A 17,009-nucleotide genomic window follows, 5' to 3' on the forward strand; every position below is an offset into this window, starting at 1 on the left:
GCCCAACTGAACTAACGCTTTTTTTTTCCCCCACTTGTTTGTTTTTTAAACTAGTACATAGGCGGCCTGGATGACTTCATATTCTCTATAAAAACTCAGAGTTATTAACCATTGAGGTGTGTGGGGAAGTTGGGTGCAGTTTTCTCAATCAAAAGGTAAAACTAACGCAACTTTCATGTTACTATATTTATTGACATTTTGTGGCTTCAAAATGAATATTATTTTCAGCACAGAAGAAGAGAAAGCACTATGTTTTTGTGACTGCACGAATCCATCTTACTCAAAGTAAATTACCAGCTTTTACCTTTAGAAGTTGTATTCTTGCATGTCTACCCGGATAGCTGCACAAAGACATAGTCTTCTTAGGTTCACATCTTTATGACATATTAAATTCACTGCATTGGGATGGATTCTAAGAAAATGCCAAGGAGCTCCTGGATAATTAGATACCGTTAGGTGTTGAATAATTTTTCTCTTTCATTTCACATTATTGAACAATTTTTTGACTGCTACGTTTGAAAATTTTGATCCTATCTACCTCCCTAAAGCTTTTGAGATAATTTTTAAAAATATTGCTGTATGTATGTTTGAGTATATTCAAATTGGACGCCAACTACTGGTTCTCTAAACCTATATACCAGACCTCAGAAGGTTTCTAAGGAAAGGGATCACCGTGTTTTGGGGGTGCTATGGTACAGATTCCTCTCTCTATTCTTCCTGGACATTTTGTTTTTCAATATGAAATCTATTGAAATTAAGCTGGGTTTCCCAAACTTGCCCAACATAAGCATCACCTGGGAAACCTTAAAAAATGCCTATGCTTAGGAGTTTTCTTTAGAGATTTTGATTCCATAGGTCTAAGGGCAGTGCTCAGGAATATATATTTTTAAAAAGCATCCTAGGAGGTTCTTAGGCTTAAGCAGGTTTTAAAACAGTGCTACTGAGTAAAGACCAGAGTCCTTATATCCTCAGAAATGAGATAGTCGCACAGAATTTAGCTGATTAATTGAGTTAGCTTAAAATAATTTTTAAATAAAAAAATTAAACATTCTACACGTGTCATAAAATTGGGGAAAATATTCTTTCCTTTTGATCTTTGCAAAACCATAAGTTCTTGGAAGGATATCCACTGACAGCATCAGGAACTATACAACCACACAACTGATTCTGCCTACAGTTACTATAGTCGAAACAGTCCCAGACTGGATGTTAAAATGACCAAATTCCCTCAGTCATTTGCCTCGTGGTCCAGACATCTTGGCAGAAACAGACTCAATGGTGATTTTAAATTTTATTTGATACTATTATGCTTAGTTTATCATCAAAAGCATGGACACTGGGAGATTTGTTTGCATAATTTTTAATCCCTTGTGAAAATCTAGAATTACTACGGTGAAGAATAGAAATGGCTCTGCCTTCCTGGGTGACCTATACTGAGCTGCTGTTTCTCTCTCCTTAGCCCTCTATTGTGAAATCGTGGCCAAGCTTGTTTTTCCTGCCTAAGTTCACCACAGCCAAGCCCACGTGGAGAGGAGATTAAACCGACTTCCTTAAAGCGCACAGAAAAAGTTGACTGGCTGTTTTCTTCTCAATTTTCACAATTTTATGAGTCTTTAATAAGCATTTTCTCAGAGCTTGTCAGTTTCTGCGTGTTTTAAAATCATTTTTACTAGCGACTTCCAAAACACACCCATGTTCGAAGTCTGTGCTCTCAGCCATGTTTTTGCAGGAGATGTGTAACCAAAGATGCAACGAGGAGAGACAGCGTTTCACTTTTTTCCTGGCTCTAAACCACAGGGAGAAAACAGGAGGCCTTGCCTGTTTCTTCCTGTTTGGGGTTATATAAGTTGTCGAAGTAATGTGGTTCCAACATGCAGGTGCTTTAATGTCATTTTGTTTCCATACAGAAAGCCTCCTCAGAAATACGGTTTATGGTAAACCTGGGAAAGTAAATTCTCCAAGTCATAAGAAGGACTGCATGACTTCAAAAAACAAAATGAAACAACAACAAACTTTTCAAAACTTTTTAGAAATGACTATGGAATTCTAGTTGCTGAGAATAAATTGGGCACTGGGATTTTTCTGTGCAGGCGCATGACAAATTAGTATAATGATATAATGATTTGTATACATCTTTTCTTTGCGTGGAGGGTGTTTAATTTACTGAAATGTAAGCTCGTGATTAAGATCTAAGACTTTTCATTAATAACTTTCTGATTCTTCAACCCACTTCTAGAAGCAATCCCTTACCTTTGGCCCGCTGGAGCTCTCGCAAAAACTAATTATCACAGTTCCAAATGAGTTCCGAATATGTCATTATTTAACCCTTCTCTAACTCAAAACATCCGCTAATCGCTTAATTGCATCATTTACTGGGCATTTGAAAAGTTGAGTTTAAAGACCTAATAACCCCCTTTGTACCTTTTTCTCTTTGACAACACTTCAGATACATAACCGTAAGGAAATAAAGCTATTAAGGCCGAATTAATAAAGAATAGACTCATGTAAAGTAGCTTCTGTTTTATAAGCTTTATACGCTTATAAAAAGCATAGACTTTCTCCCCCCTCCAATCAATATTTAAATTAATCGGTTCCTTGCTCATTAAACAATGTTTTCAATAAGAAGCCATATTTTGACAAAGGGAGGGGAAGACTCAAGTTACATAAAGATCTGCTAAATTATTTTTATCATGCGTATATATTTTTACTTTATTTTTATGTGTATGAGTTTTTAAAACAAAACCGTAGTGCTGCTTTTGACATTTAGAGTTGAATTTCTTTCTGCCCTCGTGGAACTGAACTTAAAGTTGTTCCTTCTGCTTTGCCTTTTCTGTATAAGGTTATAAAACACATAGTCCAGCAAATGGGAGACCAAGTCACTGAAAAATACCCAATACCTAGAATGAGTGAAAACGGAAAATGTTTATTTATGCTTAATAACTTGTTAACTGAGGGAACTGATTTCCTTTCTCAAGGCAAAAATAAAAATTCATATTTAGAAAAATGTACTTTCTCTGACTGCACAGATCAAAAGCAAGCAAGACATATATTTTTGAGAAATATCAAATTATGTGCCTGCATCCATATTCTTATATAAAGGTACAATATATGACAAAACAGGTTAAACAAACTTTTGAATTTTTCAGTGCTACTACACGTGCTGTCATGTAAATTAGTATATATTTATTTACTTCGTGCTGATAATATTTTTACTTCACACATTGTAAAAACTGTTTTATATTTGCCTCAAGTTACGGATTTGAAATGATGCAATAAAAAGTCAATCTATATTTTAGTAATTACTCTCTTTTGAACAACTTTTGGGGGAATAGTGTGAGATAAGATCATTTCATCCAAAGAAACATGAATAAAGTAAAATTTCTTACGTGAGGTTTGGTGAGACTTTTTAAAATTAAATAGGGACAGAATCCTTCTATGATGACTTTTAGATCCAGGATACCGCACTGAGATGAATTTTTCTTTTTTGTCTGTTCCTCTTTTAATTAATACTGATCATCACCATTATTATTGAAAAATTGACATTCCTAATACGTGACCTTTTACAGAACTTTCCTTGTACATCAGGGGATGGGCCTGAGTGCTGGTGACCTGTTCTATTGCGAAGACCTCTTCATGTCAGTGTGGCCTGGACTCTGACAGTTTTTGCCTCATGACTAGTGATTCAGGTCTGACTATTCTTCAATTTCTTCTGTGGCAGAACTTTGGAACTTACCTTTTAACAGTTAACATTGAAATAATGTTTCAATTTCTTTCTTTCCATTCAATCGAACGGGGAAAAGAATGACAAAAAGGAAAATTGAATCAAACTACCTTGTAGAAATTGGGTGATTTCACTGCAGCTGGGATTGACTTTCATAGGATCCTTCTAAGCTCTTCATTGTACGGTGAGGGGAAGGATTTTAGCTGCAAAGCAGTTATTTCTCCCAACATCGTGGGATCTAATAGTTTAATGCATCCTACGAGAAAGACAACGATAAAGATATAATTTGGCATCATTGTAGCCAACTTTACTACCCTTCCTAGTAGTAAACCTATTTATATTTTTCAGTATCTTTGAAACTCAGGTCCAGTCTGTGAGAGTCAATTCCTCAGGCAGATCTTTAGAATAAGCGATCATTTCCCAAGGCAAAAGGGTCGGACTTGGAGAACTAATTAACCTGTAGTCATAAGCCTGACGGAATGAATCCGAAATGCGAACCACGTCGTAGACAAGGACACAAAATGGAAAGTGTCACCGAGACCAATCTGGTAGCAGTGATTCAACGCATACATATCCACTCATCGCCCCGGACCAAAACACACCGAACCCTCCCAAAAATTCACTCTCAAGGCATGCACATGAAAACAAAGAGAAACCCAAGACTCACAGTTCATTTGAATTCACAAGGGAACATTTTCGGGATGAATGTTGCTTTGACGTTGCCTTATTGATGCAGAGGGAAGCCAAACCTGTTTTTAATTGCAAAGCCAAATGGTTTATGCATGGGCTCTGCCATGCTTGTGAGAACATGTCGCTTTTATAGCCCCCTCCCCCCTCCACGAGCACGAGACGAGGCTTGCCGGCCCTGTGTTTGAGCAGGGTCACACTGAAAAGGAGAAGCCTTCAGGTGTTTTTCAAGGGGTTGGGGGGGGGGATGTCAATCTGTCAGAGATGTCACTATAAGTGGATGTATCTGCTTATCTGTTACCACTTGCTAATTACGGATTTGGGCGATAATTGTCATAAATCTTGCCACAAAATGCGCTCTAAAATGCATTTTCCGGGAGTAGAGGGTGATGTGGGGAGAGGGATGGAGGTAGATTCTAAGTTCTTGGGATCAAGAGACCACAAAGCCTGGGCTGTAGAACTGTTTCATATTCCAGTGAATACGCATATTGTTGCATGTGTCAGGTCGCTCCAGGCAACATAGCTGGCATTCCATTATAGGAATGGTGAGTGTACACAGAACAGAGTCTGTCAAGAAGTTTCTCTTCATATGGCCAAAAAAGGCCTTCAGGAATACTCTGTCCTTCTTAGAGCTGTCCTGGAGAGGGCTAAGAAAGAAAACCAAATAAATAACTGATAAAATAAGGAGCAGACCAATCACAGCGAAGTGAGATCTTGGAAAACATTTTGAGATGAGTCTTAAATATTTGTTGTTCCAGAGATGACTTACAGATAAGGAAGACAAAAGCCTGAAAAGAAGGCCCACGGTTCGTGAAGAAAAATGGATGCTTTTCTGCAAAGAGTTGGCAATAAAAGAAAGTGTAACCTAAAAATAGCATCTGCTTCTGTATCCAGTTCTTGAAGGTATTGCCACCACCAGCTGCTGACTCATTAACGGTCACTGTCACCTTATCTCTTCCCAATCTCTGCTCCTTCTTCTCTCATCAGCTCTCATGAACACACACACACACACACACACACACACACACAGCTTAAAATATTAATTTCACACAGTTTGCAACATGAATCCAAAGGCTGAGTGTAAGAAGCCCATCCTCCCCTTAGAGGAGGAAAGAACTGTAAATTGGTACCTTGGGCTGATATTCTATGAAAGACTGAGTTTTCTTAAGGGCAGGACATGGACTTATGATCCTTCTGCCTCAAAGTAGATGCTCACTAAATATTGAGGAATAAAGGATTCTTCCCCGAAATGCCTTCCTCTGAGAAGTAGAATTTTAAGAGACAGTGAGTACCTGGCCATCAGGGTCTCAGGAGCGCCGCTGGACGCTGATGCTTACCACTCCTTGATGTAATCAGGCAAGCAGCTCTTGGCCTGTTAGAAGGGAAACATAGAATTTTTTAAAAATGCAATAAATAAGAAAATGCAGTCCCTACCTATAAATATCCTATGTTCAGATGCAGACCACAGATTCTAAGTAAATATATGCCAATTTCTCTATTGACTCATATGCACATTGAGCAGTAGTCATTGGCCAAGGCTTAGGAGTGACTGATTCGTACAGCTTCAAAGCAATAGGAGCCTGGAGCAGTCTAGGCCAGCATCCAACACAAAATGCTCTTGGGTTACCCACCCTTTTGCCCACCGCCCACTCTACGCACATAGATTGGTTTAACTGTGAATAAGAACACTGTCATGTGCATACTTTGCCTACATCTTCCTCCCAGCCTTGAATGTCCACCCTTTACTTCTCATCATAGACTAGAACTACTTATTTCAGGCTCCAGCTCTTCCATGAAATCTTCTCAATAAGAGAAACAAGGTGGATAGTCATAGCGCTTAGCCGCTTCAAGGAACAGCCTTCTCTAGTCTTTATGTGCTCTTAACTAGACAGTCAAAGGATGCAACACTGATTTGGAAACTAATAAACTCCTTGAAGACAGGAATAGCAATACATATCAGTTACTCATTATGAATCTAAAAAATATTGGCTAATATTATAGAAACGCCATGCGCTCTCTGCGGGGTAGTATTATCACATGTATTTAACACAAGGAGGAAACTGAGGCTCAGAAAACTTGAGTGCTTTGGCTAGAGGCATTTGCTAGAAGCCAATCTAGGAATCTGGTCTGTAGAAGTCTATACTGTCATTTATGTCTTCCATTTCCCTCTGACATAAGTGGCATGATAGACTGAGAAGTGTCATGGGAAGGAAGAAGGGGTTTGTTGTTTGTTGCTAGGACATGTTTCTTAGGTAGAATCAAATTATTTGCCCTTGTATTTAGTTCAACAGAATACGGAAAAGACAAGAATATAGTTCTCTCCTCTACAATTAGGGACTAAGGGAGAATAGATTTTATTATATATGTTGGGGGAAGTGCATGCAGGTGGGTGAGCAGGTGGGCATTGGGAGGACGAGATGTAAATTAGTTTACTGATGTCGGTGATCGGCTGCCGTCTGCAAGGCCCCATGTTCAGGGTCTGGACGTGACAAGATGAATGACACCAGTTCCTCGACTTCATCATCCAAGAGCTACTAATGGTCCAGTGAGGAAGGGAAAATGCAGGAACCAAGCCAACGTCGAATAAGAAGTGATGTAGTGAAGCTCACTGAGGACTCCCGGAATACAGAGGAAGGTGATTTAGTCCAGCCAAGGTGAGGGAGGTGTAGGGAATGAAGTAACAGGTATGATGGATCCAGTTGCTTCAAAGCAGTGGGAGGATAATTGGTCTTGCTTTCCCAAACACACCAGGAGTTCCCTGGGCTGAGTGTGACTCAGGACACATGGGAGTGAACTCAAACAAGAAAGGGGGGGGCTTCCCTGGTGGCGCAGTGGTTGAGAGTCCGCCTGCCGATGTAGGCGACACGGGTTCGTGCCCCGGTCCGGGAAGATCCCACATGCCGCGGAGCAGCTAGGCCCGTGAGCCATGGCCGCTGGGCCTGCGCGTCCGTAGCCTGTGCTCCGCAACGGGAGAGGCCACAACAGTGAGAGGCCCACGTATAGTAAAAAAAAAAAAGAAAAAAAAAAGAAAGGGGGATGCCTCAGAAACCCTCTCGCTCTCGGGCACGTGCAAGTTGTCAACTAGGGCTGCTACTGGGCAGATCCAGTGCAAAATAAACACGAAGAGCCTCGTTCAAAAATCAGGAAAAAAGTGTCATTAAAGGCATAAAATATAAAGCTTTTTCCCTTTCTTCTACAGACTCTCTCTCTCCACTGGTCGTGTTGTTATTTGCTATTTAATGTCATTCTAGGTAAAGAAAACATAAAAAATTTAAACTATTAGCATGAATTTTACCATTCATCTTTATATTGTTCAATGCCAGCTTTCAGTGCAAGTATAAGAACATTTGACCAGTATGCACCAAATTACATAATGAATATGTCATCACTCACATATGCGTATGTAGCTTACTGTTTTTATTTTACTTTTTGACACGTACACATTCTAGCAACATATCTTGCTTACCTTGTACTCTCCTTCAGTCTCTCTGAATTCCGTACATCATGGGCCACAAATTTGATACCGTTTGAGGTGACAAGGGATGGAGGAAACCTCTGCTCACATATATTCTCCATTGTCTCATTGGATGCCACTTACAAAACACCCCTTCCAAGATAAAATTATTAAGATTTCAAGACAGCGACAGCAGAGCCTGTAATCAAGCACAGGGTCCTTCTGAGCATGAGGCTGGGGTGAAGGTACAGCTTTGCCAGCCCATGATCGTAGCTTTCCTGTCAACACAATTTCATCTTGGACAACAAAGCAAGGTCAAAAGATCAAATAGGAATTCTCTGCTCTTTGACTCTTAGGCTGAGAGATCAACCATCCTTTATCTTGCAAAAATCCAAACCAGGAATACACACTGATTATTCAAAAGGAAAGATAAATCATGGCCAACATTTATTAAGATGGACTTGAGCAGGAGACCAGCTAGGTGTGCACACACAGATTTGACCCTCCTGTCCATCCTCTAGGTTTTTCGCCCTGGATGGCTTGAATTTTCCTCCTTGGTAACAATAGGGTAAGGAAAAAGTGAAGGTCTCCTGTCTCTTTTTCCTGAGAACTCAGAGGACAAGATGAGGAGGAGCCTGTGGTATGGGGAAGAAGGGAGATCTAGGAATATGCTACACTGCTTTCCTTTCCTCAAAACCCAACATCCTTGCATAAGCTGATCTTCCTGGGCTAGATTTCCAACCACAGGCTCTGTCCCAAGCAACTTTTGGTTCAGTTTCCTCCTGGCCAATCAGTCTCTTTAATTTCATGTTCCAGTATACTGTATACATTTTCCTGAGCTTTCAAACCCTCTGGTGCTCACATCTCAATTGCATTATCCTTGAATATTCCACTTTTTTATAGATGTTGCCCATTCTCTTCTAATGAATTTTTTCTAGAACATTGATTTGTCCTGGTTTTATTCATCACCGGCTTTGTATTCTGCATTTTGAAGAGGCAGCAGAGTATGATCTTACTCATAATAATACAATTAGTTAATATTTATTCAATGCTTATTATGTGCTAGGCACATTTCTAAACATTTTACATATGTCAAATCATTGAGATACTCACAGGTCTGTGAGGTTGGTATTATAGCGAAAACTATTTGAAGGGCCTTCAGTCAGGGTAAACCCTGGTTCAGCTGTACATCAGCTGGGAGACCATGGGCAACTCACCCTCTCTGTGCCTCAGTCTCTCCATTGATAAAATAGTGGCTGCCTCATCATGTTGTTGTCCTAAATGAGATAAGACCAATCAAATGCTTAGAATGATGCTTGGCACATAATAGCGTTCAATAAACTTTAGCTATGCTTATTATCTATTTTTACTCCTTTTCCTCCAGAAGGGGTTTTCTGTTGAGTGGCTGTGTGCTTCTGGGATAGCTGTGTGATGCTTCTGGGCCTCTTTTTCCTCAGCACCAAAGCTGTAAAAACATGGGCTTCTGGTGAAGATTGAATGGAGGTAACGCATGGAAAAGGCTCAGTGCAGAGCTGGACATTGAGTAAATTCTTGTTAGTGATTATGAGTGTTTTGTTAAGGCATTCCTGCCTCATTCTCACAACCTCATTGATTCTTGACCAAATGATGTTCCTTCTTTTTTAAAATTGAGACATAATTGACATACAACAACATTGTGTAAGTTAAGGTGTATGGTATGTTGGTTTGGTACATTTATGTATTGCAACATGATTACCACCTTAGCATTAGCTAACACCTCCATCACCTATCATTTCTTTTTTTTGTGGTGAGAACAATTAAGATTTCTTCTCTTAGCAACGGTGAAGTTTATAGTTACTGTATTGTCTTGTTGCGCATTAGAGCTCCAGAACTTGTTTATCTACTAGTTGCAAGTTCATATCCTTAATTTTATTTTTCTTTAATCTTTAAAATACTGACAGCATCCTCCATGCAGTCTCCTGCTTAACATTTTTTCTCCCTTCTATCAAGAGTCTGAGCTCTGTTCAGTTTTTCCTTTCACCAGTTTCTTGTTTCCTCCCTTCTCATCAGTATAATACACTTGCATTTTTATAACACCTTTGTCTGGTACCTCTCACCACTCCAATGCTCTGTTTTCTGTTTGGGTCCAAGCAATGAGCTGAGTTTGCAATCAGTAGATGCCTCCAATCTTTACCAGTGTGGTCAGCATTCCAAGGAAGCACCAGGGAGGATGTCAGGGGTGGAGAAGAAATTTAAAATATCAAAGTGCATTCAAAGGTGATGGTAGGTTTTTAACTTCCTGTCTTTAACTGAGATTTTTCTGCTCAATTTTGAATGTGTGAAATACAAGGGTGACCACGAACATTGCTTTACCATCTCTTTTCTTCATCTATTCTTTGTCATCAATATCTGCTATTTCCTCTTTCTTCTCCAAGTTAGGTGCCCCCCTCTTTTATAAAGTGAAGAAAAAGAAACCTCATTAGATATTTTCCTTAGTTATATTTTGAGGTTAGAATTTCTTTGTGTCCTTAACCAAAGTTTAAGCCAAGAGTTAAACTTTTCTTCTGTCTTTTGAATACTGTTACCAATTAATAACTATGATTCATACATTTTAAAATCCAATTCTTTACATTATATTTTAATCTACTTACCTTTTTTGAAACTCAGTTTTCCTTGGAGCAAAATGGTACAATAACACTTTATTGTGGACTGTGTTTAAAATGAATTAATTCAGGTCTATAAAGTGAATTGAATTCAACTGGAATACTTAAAGGCCACTTTGAGTAAAACTGTCACCATATTTTACAACTTGAAACATAATTCTTTCTCCAGAGCAGGTTAATTCATAGGTAGTAATTCCAGATCACTGGCTTTATCTACATAACTCCTCAGGCCCCATCTCACCTTTTCACCATCTCCAGGCTTCACTTGCTCAGACTTTACCAGCCATGGGTTTGTTGAGTCATCTAATTGAAGGACAGAGAGCCATTTTTTTCCCACACCCTCAAATTTATATTGTTAAGAGCATATAAATATCAAATTCATTACCAATGCATATTTAGGATTTACAAGGCAGCCTCATGAGAATGATACTTACAACCTTTACAGAGAACTTATATTCAACATATATCAACAGTTATAAAAACTGTTACGATATAGGAGAGCTCTCTCTTAGGAAGCACAGGCCTGGGTTTAGGTACAGTTCACCCAATATTCAATTAGGTGACCTTGTGTTGATGATACTAGAAGTGATAATATCACTTTTAGTATCTTTATAGGAATAGTGTGACAATTCATTAACGTAAAGTATGTGGGTGAAATGTTGTAACTCACAAATGACTAAGCCTATCACAAGTACAATTAGGACCATCTACTGTAATCTATATGTACAAAGCAAATTGAAGATCTGAATGAATTACCCACCCACCCCCTTTTTCTCCTGTCATGCTACCAACTGAGATATTGATCAGATATCTAGGACAGAGTGCTTTAAAAATATTTTTGGCTTGTACTTTCTCAATAAAACCTCAATTCTCTATTTCGGGTCTTATGTTCTATCAGTACCTGAAATATTTACTTCTGGAGTCTTGCTCAACTATTTCCAGGAAGAAAGAGTCCTATAAATGAATTCCGAAGTTATCTTCAACAAAATCTAACTTGTTCTTCTTTACATAATATAAATTCCATTTAGTTGTTAGTTTGTTCTTTCCAGAAGGGACGTTCAATCTAATTGGCCATTTTAGAGTGAAGATTCTTTCCCCAGAGAGGAGAGCAGACCTCTCCTTATCTCTAGTCCATGAGTTTGCATAAAAATAGTGGCAGTACAGCTGCTGGGAGGCCTTTCACGCTCCCCTAAAGGACTGTCCTCTCTGAATGTTGGTGTAGTCTTATCCAGGCAGAAAGGCCACCAGAGGACAGGATGTGGAAACTCCCTACTCAGGAAATCTGTTTGTATCCAAGATTTTGGAAACTTCAATATCAGAGAAACTTGTACCAAGACAAGAAAGATCTTAATCATGTTCCTTCTTAAGTTTTTAAAAGCTTATTCTTGTTAGGGGTATTGGAAACAAAATGGACACTTCTGTCAACTCTGAAAATGTGTAAAATCCTTTTAATTTTATTTTTTTAAGCAAAGTAATTTTTTAAAAAGGGGGAGTGGGAGGGAAGAAGAAAGAACAAGACTCACCAAATTCAATAAATAGCACAGAGAACTCTGCTCAATAGAATCAATTTTGACAAGATAATTTCAATTTATGTGCAATGAACAGGAATTTGGGGACTAGGTGTGAAGGTCATCTGTCCCCCAATTATGACTAAATAAAATTCCATTGTATGTGTATATATCACAACTTCTTTATCCATTCATCCAAGGATGGACACTTAGACTGTTTCCTAATCTTGGCTATTGTAAATAGTGCTACTATGAACACAGGGGTGCAGATACCTTTTCAAGTTAATGTTTTTGTATCCTTCGGATATATTCCCAGAAGTGGAATTGCTGGATCATAGGGTAGTTCTGTTTTTAATTTTTTTGAGGAACCTCCATACTGTTTCCCATAGTGGCTGCACCAATTTACATTCCCACCAACAATACACAAGCGTTCCCTTTTCTCCACTTCCATGCCACTGTTTGTTATTGCTTATCTTTTTGATGATGGTGGCTGGCCAGTTCTTGTCTTAATTCAAAAACAGGATTCCTAACATTATTCTATTTTCTGCTCATTCTTTTCAGTTGCCCACTCCATCTAGCCCACTCTCTCAACCATCACTTTTCAGGACCCACCCCCAAACCAACTGAAACTGTCCTTTAAAAAAAATCCTAGATGACTCTGATGATCACCTCATCTTTCAGTGTTGTTCCCAATCTTCTTTATTACCATGAGTTTCCACTCCCTGTATTTCATTTACCTGCACCTTCCAGTTATTGGGCAAGGGAGGAAAACATGGCTAGACCAAGTGGTCAGATATCATGAGACAGAACAAGAAGAAGAACGATTGGGCTGAAATGATCGTTTCAACAGCTGTGGAATCTGAGAAAAGGAATAAAAGATGGAACCAGCAGTCCACGGAGACACAGAACAAACAGATGATAGAAGCAGACGTCAGGGTACTGATTAGCAGAGATTTCACTTGGGAAAGTAATTTAAGCAGTGGTGGTGGTAGGGTTATAACACCTGCGGTTACTGTAACAGATTTGGGACTATAATTCATATCTAAAGCAATCTCTTTAGCTTGAAGATAGGTCACTCGCAAAGTATTTATTTCTTTGCTGATCCATGTGTTCTATGCCAAGTAATTCTATGCAGAAACGTTCTTTTCACTCCACATACATTTGCAGAAGTTCCTGTGTAAACATATTCTTTGTTACACACATGCCTATATTTATAATTTTACCTGTCTACATTTATAATTTTACCTTTCATTTTAACTGTAAAAATTTCAAATGATCCCGGGTCCCACAGCAAGGCTTATTGCTAATACTGTTCTCTGGGTTAATGTTAAGCCACTGACGAACGTTTTCTGGATGCCTCTGTCCAGTCAGCTGTGCACCCACTGAATAGTTGTGTGGTTTAGATTAGATCTCCCCAGTTTGTTGATGAGAATGTCAGGTAGGACAGAATCAAAGGCTTACACAAGTCTAGAGAGATTACATCTATTGCATCCTTTTTATCTACAAGGCCTGTCACTCTATCACAGAAGGAAATTAAATTGGTCTGCCATGATTTGTTCCTCTAAAAGCCATGGTGGTTGCTACCCAGTCCGTTATGTTCTCCTAGGTGATTGCAAATTGATCATTTTGGTGATTTATCTTAGTAACTTCCCTGGCACTGTGTTTTAAGCTGACCAATATTTCTTTCTCCTTCTTTTAAAAATGGACTTGCATTTACCTTTTTCTCTTCTTCAAGTATTTTCCTTGACATGTATACATTTAAAAAAAAATCATGGCCAGTTGAGGTCCGACAACATATTCTAAAACATTGGTTCATATATTGTTACAATCTGTCATTTGCGTAATTTTCAACAATTGACTATTAATTCAGCCTATATTAATTCATTCCATCTATTACTCTATTGAGTCACTTACTCAATGTTTTTTGAGAATCTAGGACCTGAGAAAGCAATAAATATACCAACAATGAATTTATAAGCCCCTTGAGAAATTTATAGTCAAGCGCAGGAGACATACGGATAAAGAGATTATTATAATACAGTGCTGGAAGCAGTGTAATAGGGGTGAGTAAGACGGAACACCTACAATAGGCATTTACTCCAATAAATCAGGGAAGCTTCCCAGAGGAGGTAGTGTCTAAACTGAGTTCTCATGGCTGAGCTGGAATTCGTAGGTGTTAGGGAAAGTGATAGGAAGAGAAAGAGTAGGACAGACAGAAAGGGATTCTAGGCAGAGGGAATCAAATTTACAAAGATAAGCTGTGAGGATGTAGTGAGTTTGGGGACTCATGGCATGGCAGTTCAGTAGGATTTGAACAGAGACTCTCTGCTGCTAGGTACTGGGGAAGCAGGTCTGTGATGGAGGTGAAGAGGGTGGGGCTGGCAGACATGTAGATCTTGAAAGGCAACAGAGTCAGCTTGGGATTCTTCCCGAGAGCCAGGGAGGGTATTCAAGCCTCATTCAGTGAACTTTTAAAAGAGTGCCTATCGTTTTAATAACATGGATGGTCTTAAGTACCAGAAGGAGATAGAACAAAATTTTAGGATATAGTCTCACTCCTAGAGTACCTTGAAAATTACTCAAAGAGTAAGTACTTATAGACACAATACAATTAAAATACAATGTTAAGTCATTTAAGGAAGGGCTCAATAGGTCTCTCAGAGGAGTCACTGGGATTTGAGAAAGAGCAATCTTGAGCTTGGGTTGACCTATTTTATTTAAATTAAGATAAAGTAAGAAGTAACTCTGACTTCAATTATTTGGGAAGGTTCCAAACAGCACACATTCAAATTATAAATGATACTGTATTCCTACAGTTGTTCACTCCCAGCCGCAAACTTAGTTTGCCAATGTTCTTAGTCTCCATTGCCACAGCAGCAACTGAAAAAAAAAAGACAAAGGCAAGTACGAAAAGGGTTATTTTTTTGTTCTGCTAATGATAAATAGTTCAAACCAAGCCCCTGCTAGTTGGAAAAAAACAGTTTTAAAAGTCTGCTTGAATGCACTGGAGAGAGAAATAGGAGATGGATTACTAAGCCAGGATTTGGGAGAGGATGAAAATTTAGGGTAATAACCTCAATATTGGGGGTTGTTTTTAACCCTACTGTTTTCCCTTCTTTCTCTCCCAAATATCAAGGGAGCAAGTAACACTTTTGACAGTCTTGCGAGGCTCAGAAACAGGAATTGATGAACAGATATGGTCACCTGTGAACAACTCTTACACTAGTGAAGATCCTGAGGGCTGCATCCTGGGAATATGGATGAATCAAGAGTAGGTTCTATAATCAGAGAAGCTCAGCTTTGTACCATCTCAGTCCACAATACCAGATTAAGAGTTTCCTGGAGTATTAGTGCTTCTGGGCATCTTTCAGACTTGAACAAATAGATCCTTTCTGGAGGAAGATGACATCAATCTTGGTCTTAAGTTTTTTCTAGAACAATCCGAACATGAGGAGATAAGACAACATGAAGGAAAACCAGCAGAGGCATCAGATAACAGAAATAAACCGTGGGTGCTGTAGATCCTGGAGTGTTGAAAGGTAGACGTTAGTGGAGCTTTACCTTCTTTGTTCAAAGAGATAAAAGATAATTGAGAACTTTGATAGAAAACTGGGAAATGTAGCAAGAATTCAAATAAAAATTCTAGACTCAAACTAAAGTATCTGAAGATGATCATATATGGTTTTAATAGCAACTTATTTTTAGGTTAAATAGTGGTAAGATACAGCTGAAAAAAGATAAAAAGGATCATGATGCAGATTCAAGAAGCCCTATGAACTTCAAGTAAGATAACTGAAAGGAAAACCTCACTTAGGTATATCATAAAAATCTTACAGCCAGTCGCAGCCAGAGGGGACAAAAAGGAGACAGGTTGCCTTTAAAAGAATAACAATTAGATTCACAACTGAGTTCTCAATAGAAAAAAACCCCGAAAGACAATAGAATGATATATTTAAAGTGCTGAAAAAAATATAACTGGCAACCCAGGCATCTATACCCTCTGAAAATATCTTTCAGGAGTAAAACATATTTTCAGACAAAAGTGGGGATAAAACAGCAAGATAGATCTACTTAAGATTGTCCTCCAAGTCGATGGAGTAATCAAAAAGAAGATAGATGTTTTGAATTGAATTCAAATGAAAACTCAAGATAAGTTTGTGAGATGGAGCCAACTGGGATTTAGAGGGAAACTCACAGCAGTTAGCAACAAATTAAAAAGAGTTTACACGTTTTTTCAGTTTATGGTAATTCCTTGAGTTGTATGTTTGTATTTTGTGTGTTTTCCATATATGTGTTATATTTTGCAATTAACTTTTTTTTTTTAAGTGGTGGGAGGAAAGAAGCTACAAAAAATCAGGAGTATCTTAAGTGGAAGTGACCTTGGTGGTAGATTTCTAAGTAAGCCCTAAACTGTCTTCTCCCCACACCAGCTGTTTGCTTTCCACCTCCTTCTGAAATATTACATGTAATTTCACCAATTACAGCTTTATTCTGGCATACTAAGTATCTTTTGTAAAAATGCAAATACCTCTGGTAGTTTGAAGGGCTGTCATCACAAGTCTCTTATTTCCAGATCCCAGAATTCTGCCTAACAAGCTTACAATGATTCATTTTCATTTTACAGGATAAATTGTATAAATGTACAGGATAAATTTCCTGAACTAAACAGGGACTTAGCTGTCATTTATAATATTGTTTCTGTAGAGATTAAATTCAGATTTAAATTCCAAAACAAAGTATTGGAATATGATCTATCTGTCATTTGGAGAATGCATGTAAAGGAGAATTGATAGGATTTGAATTTGGATTAACTGGACTAAAGTTTTATTTCTACAAATTATTAGCTACTTTTACTCTGAGAAAATTATTATGCATTTATGAGACTCAGTTCCCTCATTTGTAAAATGTGGGTATACATAGCTATCCCCAAAGATGTTATGGGGCTCAGATGAGAGAAGACACTATATAAAGGTGAGAAATAAAGATTTAAATTCATA

General features: G+C 38.4%; 1 long non-coding RNA gene across 3 annotated transcripts in view; it reads right to left on the bottom strand.

Moving 5' to 3' along the window:
• The window catches only part of LOC137204473 (uncharacterized), a 52,522-nt gene extending 48,018 nt beyond the window's left edge, over positions 1 to 4,504 (bottom strand). Inside the window, exons 1-3 of one of the 3 annotated variants that reach the window (XR_010933664.1) lie at positions 4,389 to 4,481; positions 3,832 to 3,977; positions 305 to 434 (exon numbers count right to left, since the gene is read on the bottom strand). This is a non-coding gene — a long non-coding RNA (uncharacterized lncRNA). Of the gene's footprint in view, positions 1 to 304; positions 435 to 3,831; positions 3,978 to 4,388 lie in introns of all 3 variants that reach the window. The other 2 variants (XR_010933672.1, XR_010933649.1) reach the window with 2 other exon arrangements.
• Between the last annotated feature and the right edge of the window lie 12,505 nt (positions 4,505 to 17,009).

This window comes from Pseudorca crassidens, chromosome 1 (assembly GCF_039906515.1).
Source record: "Pseudorca crassidens isolate mPseCra1 chromosome 1, mPseCra1.hap1, whole genome shotgun sequence".
Classification (NCBI taxonomy): domain Eukaryota; kingdom Metazoa; phylum Chordata; class Mammalia; order Artiodactyla; family Delphinidae; genus Pseudorca; species Pseudorca crassidens.